This window comes from Balaenoptera ricei, chromosome 1, assembly GCF_028023285.1.
Source record: "Balaenoptera ricei isolate mBalRic1 chromosome 1, mBalRic1.hap2, whole genome shotgun sequence".
Classification (NCBI taxonomy): Eukaryota; Metazoa; Chordata; class Mammalia; order Artiodactyla; family Balaenopteridae; genus Balaenoptera; species Balaenoptera ricei.
Window position 1 is genome coordinate 48,721,071 of NC_082639.1, and position 6,000 is coordinate 48,727,070.

Genomic DNA, 6,000 nt, shown 5'->3' on the forward strand with positions numbered 1-6,000 from the left:
TAATAAAAGCAAGCTGGCAATTTCTTTCCAATAGAACATGGTAGCATATTTCATGAAATAGAAGCCAGAGGAGTTTTATGATCCCCAAACCAAAACCTTCCCATTTCTAAGAACCCAATGGAAGCAAAACACAAAGGGCATCTCACAGAAAAAGAAACCTGATCATTTGCTCTCCAACCTAAGGGAAGTGTTCAAGTGATTAACTGATTTAATGTCTTTTTTCTTTTTTGTACACAGGTTCATATCCTGATACACATTTCATAGATTGAGTTCTGTGCTACTTTTTCATGGATATAACCCCAGAGGAGGGGTTTTCTTTTCCTACTGGACACTCTTTTTTCAGTACAGAACATCTGGCTGGCTTCCGCTCTTAGCTGGTAATACCCACCCCACCGCTCACCATCCCTTCCTGCTCCAATTCTATTTATATTTCAGGCCACTACTCTATCCTGGTATAGGAGACAGTCTGGTCTAGAAGAAGGAGCACCGGTCAAAGAATTCTCGGCTCTGATGGTGCCTCTCAGTGGTACAGTTATGCATCACCCCAAGTCTGATTTGCTTTCCAATCTATAAATTGGGAAGAGTTGACTAACTAATCCTAGAACTTAATCCATCCAACAGTCATTTTATGCCCTTGAAAATAACTGCTGAAAAGTGCAATGACATAGAGATCTTAGCATTATGAAGATTTCACTATTCCCTTCACAAAGAGAAATGTTCAAGGAAATATTTCCAATAAGCCAAACACAAAACAAAACCTTTGCCTGAACTCCTTAAATATCTCTCCTCCTGTCTACCTCCTGGTTAGCAAAAAAGCAAAACAAAAAACAACAGGCCAGATACTCTTAGGATATTTAAGTCTTAGGATATCAGTGACGAACAGAAAACTTTTTATTTTCAAGGAAAAGGATTTTTCTCTTCTTTGAAGGATAACACTAACAGTTAAATAACATCACATGCTGGGTACTATTCTAAGCACTTGGTGTTAATTCCTATAATTCTCACAACAATCTTATGTGGCAGGTAGCTTTTTATTATAAAGAAAATTGAAGCACAGAGAAGTTAGATAAGCTGGTCAAAGCCACACAGCAGGCAGCGTTGGGGGAACTGAGGTCTGAACCCAGGCAGCCTAGCACCCAAGTCCAGTCTTCTAACGACCTGTTATACCACCTCTTAATTTTGAGAATCTCTGCGTACCTCCACTGGTAACCAATAAGAGCAGTAATGCAATCTCTTGTCTACCCAGTTACTGAATATACTAACACAGTAGACATATGTGAACCAATATCTGCCACGATGTCAGAAGTGTTCAAAATGTCCACCATCAGCCTAATGCCCTGTTGGTAATAGAGAAGCACCCATTTTATGTTGTTGGCATCTGAAATTGGGAACAACCTGTAGTTTTCTCCTACAGGAAGTCTAACTATTCCATTATTCCCCATTAAATGTGACAACCACCCTGGGAGACAGAGCTCACCTCCCCACTCAGAGGTAACATAACATAGTCATTAGGACTGAAAGCTTGGATTTAAATTGTATTAGTTGCTGTATGACCTTGGGCCAGTTACCAACTCTCTCTGTGCCCCACTTTCCTTATCAATCAAATGAGAATAAGAATACAAGTATGCACTTCCTAGGGTTACTGAAGGATTAAACGAAGGATTAAATAAGTTAATGCATGTGAAGTGCTTAAGTCTGAGTCTTAGTAAGTGCCCCACAAAGGTTAGTTATTCCTATTTTTATTATACTAAGAGAGGTGATTTGCCAATCCAGTACCTGGATTTCATCCTGCCCTTCCAATTCCAAATACCATCCTCTCTCCTTAGCAGAATTCCATGCTCTCTATTACTAAAAGTTACCATTCTCCTGAAATCCTGCTAAGTGCCAAAGCTCCCAATGAGACATTTTCCCCCATAAAATTGCTCACAGCTCCACAAAGTAGATAATATTGTCCCTGTTGTGCAAATGATGAAACTGAGGTTCTGAGAGGTCAAGTGATTCATCCTCAATCACTTAACTCAACCAGTGAACATTTTTTGTTACAGTTAGCCCTAAGTAACACTTAAAGTTCCTGACAACCGCCTTCAATTTATGCAACTTTGTAAAGTGCTATCTAACAGACATATACTGTGATTTTCTTGCTTTGTTAGCTTTATTAGCTTGAGAGAAGGATTAAACCCTAGCAAAACCAAATGTTTGACTTGAGTGAATTATCAAAATGCAAATGCTGCCTCAATTAGATTCTTCCTCTGCCTGCAGGGTGGCTTCAGGCACCCAAAATCCACCAAAGGCCATTTTTAAGATGGGTAGTATCAGGGACCAAGCCAAACACCCACCCATTTAAGAAAAAATTCCTTGGAGGGCAGAGGGGAGTGGGAGCAGCGGATTCCTCTCTGGCTTTGGGAGAAAATGAACAATAAGTGATACCATGTCTTCCCTGTAGCCTCACACAATGGTCTGTCTTGCGAATGAAACATACTGTGAAACAGCTTGTGAGATGAGCTTCATCAACAGTAAGCAATTTTTATTCAGATTTTATTGTTGAATACAATGAACATGATTAAATGTTTCAGATATGCCTATTCAGACCTTAAGCAAACCACCACCCAAAAGGAGAGGGAAAAAAAAAAAAAAACACTAAAACTCATCTTCTAAATCTGCCTTAGTCAGAGATTTAATTGCTAACTTGATGTATAGAACTGAATTCCCACTTGGTAGCAGCGCTTTCCCAGAAGATAGTAACAACACGTTTGTACTCCCCACTTCGCCCTCTTCTCTCATCCCTGCAGATCCTATCCTCTCACCGTTGCCTAATAGTTACAATGTCAGTCTTTCAAATCCCCGCATTTTGGACTTCCTAAACCCTTAAAGGGCCTCTCTGTATGGAAAAGAACAATAGCGCTTCAAAAGCCATTTCTTCGAGTTTTCAATATTCCATTTGAATGCTGGGATTTCAATCAAGGACATCAGCAGACAATTTCTGATTGCTTAGAAGTTGACTTTTATACAGTTTTCATTAGGTCGCCCTTCTCAATAGGAAACCAAGAAAATGTGTGATCCCTTTCAGATTCCAGAATTGTCACCAAGCCTTGTCAGCACGGAGAGTGAAAGAGATGGGAGTGGGCTGAGGAGAAGCTGTGCAGTGTCCCTATTCCATCCAACCTCTCCACTTCCCCCCCCCCCTCCTCTATCTTGCCTGTGCAATTCAGGGTTCCATCCAGAATCATTCATTGAGAGAATAAAAACAATGGGTGCTAATTCAGGGGGTGAGGATGGTTTATAATTTTATGGATTTCCCGAAGACCTATAATTGGCACATAAATGTACAAACGTGAACCGGATAATTAGGGGGTTCTAAACGCAAGCCACCTTTAATTTATACGATTACTAGAAAACATGTGAAGTGTGATGTAATGTCAGCGGAACCCCCCACAAGGCCTTTATTCAAAACCATCAACATTTTGAAAGTGCGTTGAACGGGCCAGCAGGAGGGGAGCAGGAGGGAGTAAGAAGCGATAGCAGCGGATCCTCGCCCCGGTCCCCGCCGGGATGTTAGGAGCGGCAGTGTAGCATCCTTCTCGGAGGACTCGCTCGCCCAGCTCTGGGCAGCAAAACGCGCACTCTCTGCGGCAACCTCTCAACTAGCTCCTCTTTCTGAACGAACTAAAACCCAGGTGTGCGCCGGCATCCAAACGCACACGCAGACGCCGACCCACGCGGGCGCGCACCCCACCCTGGGAGACAAGTGCCGGAGTGCACCGATGCCCGCGCCGCGGCGCTCTGCACTCCGTCCGCCGCCGCTGAGCAGAGGGCGAGAGCCACACCGCGGTCGCCCGGCGCCCCCGGCCTCCCCACCCCCACCCCATTCCTCCAGATTCTCCCAGCCCAGGCGGAAGTGCCCAGGCAGACCCCCAACAATGAGGACTTGTGTGCTGCAGGCTGCAATTGGGGGGATGGAGGTTAGTTCACAGGGAGTGAAACATACACAGTCTGGCGGGTCCGGGAGGGAGCAACGCAGGAGCCAAGTGGCATCAACCTCTTAAAGCAACCTTCCCTCGTGCCCCCTTCATCCCGTCCACCAGCACTACCACCACCAAAAAAAAAAAAAGAAAAAGTGCTTTAAAAAGTGCACAGAATACACGCGCCCTCCCACCAGGGGTCACAATAATACTCCGCGGGACGAGCCAGCGTCGGGAGGAGAGGCCCGGCTGCAGCAACCAGGGTTTTGAAATGTACTTAGTATACTCAGCCTACAGCTCCTTTCCGACGCCACGACACAACCTCCGCCATCCTTGACTCCCTGGCTGCAGGCTTTCTCGGCGGTTGAGTCCTCCTTTTAGGGCTCCTTTATGAACCGAACCACATGGATTTTAAAGTTTCCCCAGTAGGGGGGTGGGGAAACCTGGCTCTGCAGCCGAGGCAGAGCGTCAAGTCTGGAGCAGAGAGAAGCAAGAGGGGCGGGTGGGGAGGAGAGCTGTCGGAGTGGAGGGCGGCGCGGGGTGGTGCTGGGGAGTGGAATGCAAGGGGCGGCAGCAGAGAACCGAGTCGATGGAGGACTCGGGAAGAGATGGGTTCCGAGGAGACGCGGGGTCCGGCTCTGATGGTGTTTGCGAAAGGGTAGGGGCCACTGGGATAGATCTCGCTTTTCGGCAGGTCGGAGCAGAACCGCAGCGCTACCGAGGAGTAGGGAAGTGAAAACCGGGTTTGGCTGAGCAGGGAAGAGGGTCCGACCCGGGGACGCCGGCAGCGCGTCTGAGGAAGGGCTCGGGAGTACCAGGTAGGTTTTGGAGTGGGAGAAGGAAGGCTCGTTGGTGGACAGAGACGGGGCCGCAGGAAGGAGGAAGGTGCACGGGGTCCCGGAGAGAGACGAATGTATTAGGTGAGCAGGTCTGGAAAGAGAACCGCGCGTGGTCACAAGTAGGGAGATAAGAGGTGGTAGGGGGAGACCCATACGGAAGGAGCAGAGGCGCCTTCCCCCCCCTCCCCAGCAAGTGAAGGAACAGAGAGGAAAACTGCAGTCTCCATCCCCGCCGCACTCCTGGCCAAACTCCCGAGAGGAACGCCCCAGGAGCCCTCCTCCGCGCCCGGGGACCCCGACGGAGCCACCCGGGCGTCCGGGCGCCGCGTACCCGCCGACACCTGCCCGCGCTGAACTCCGGGGTGGCCGCGAGCCCACCGCCGTGCCTCACCTAGGCTCGCCGAGACCATCCTCCTCCGCTGCCGCAGCCGCCCAGGAAGCAGTTCCCCATGCCCGGCGGGCGGCGGCACTCAGGCGCGCTCTCCAGCCCGGGGAAGCCCGGGCGAGAGCCGAGCTGGGTCCATTCTCCCCGGGAGCCACGGGCCCCGCGTCAGAGCAGAGGGAGGAGACCGCCCCGCGCGCAGACCCGCCTCCTCCCGCGCCCCCGCCCCCGCCCCGCCGGCGCCGCTCACCTGCCCGCTCCCCGGCCGCAGCCGCCGCCGCCTGGCCGCCCGGCCGCCCGCCGCGCTCCCCTCGCCCCGGCCTCGCGGCTCCCGCTCCCGCCCGGGTGCTCTGTGCGCCGCCCGAGCGCGTTCCGAGAGCTTAGCGGAGCCGCGGTGGCGACGAGGAGGAGGAAGAGCGAGCGAGCGAGCGAGCGGGGGCGCCGCGGTTCGCAGTCGCGCCTCTGGAGCCCTGCCGCTCACTCCCCATCCCGGCGTGGTGGAGGAGAGCCGAGCCCAGAGCGCCGGGTCTCCGCCCCGGCTGCGTGGGCGGGGAGGGCGTGAGGGCGAGATGGGGTAAAAGCCACCAGACTCGGGTTTCTCACAAAGTATTCCCTGTTTTTGCCACTCACCATCGCCACCAGCCGCCCCCGCCCGGCCTCCCTCATTTTTCTCTAGAGTCTACTCTCATATCATCCAGGCCTCTAAACATGCGCATACCCAAGTGGAAAAAGCGCTAGTGCGGGAAAACTCGAGGGCAGGTCCCGCGCCGACGTGTGGCCCCCGCTCCCCTTCGCAGGAGGGGGCGCTAGGTCCCAGCGG

At 51.3% G+C, this 6,000-nt stretch overlaps 1 protein-coding gene across 3 annotated transcripts in view; it reads right to left on the bottom strand.

Annotated features, from left to right (window-relative positions):
- The window catches only part of DAB1 (DAB adaptor protein 1), a 419,282-nt gene extending 413,958 nt beyond the window's left edge, over window positions 1-5,324 (bottom strand). For all 3 annotated transcript variants that reach the window (XM_059898809.1, XM_059898802.1, XM_059898792.1), the window contains exon 1: window positions 5,190-5,324. The gene's annotated coding sequence lies outside the window, so the exon portion shown is untranslated. The remainder of the gene's footprint in view (window positions 1-5,189) is intronic.
- Between the last annotated feature and the right edge of the window lie 676 nt (window positions 5,325-6,000).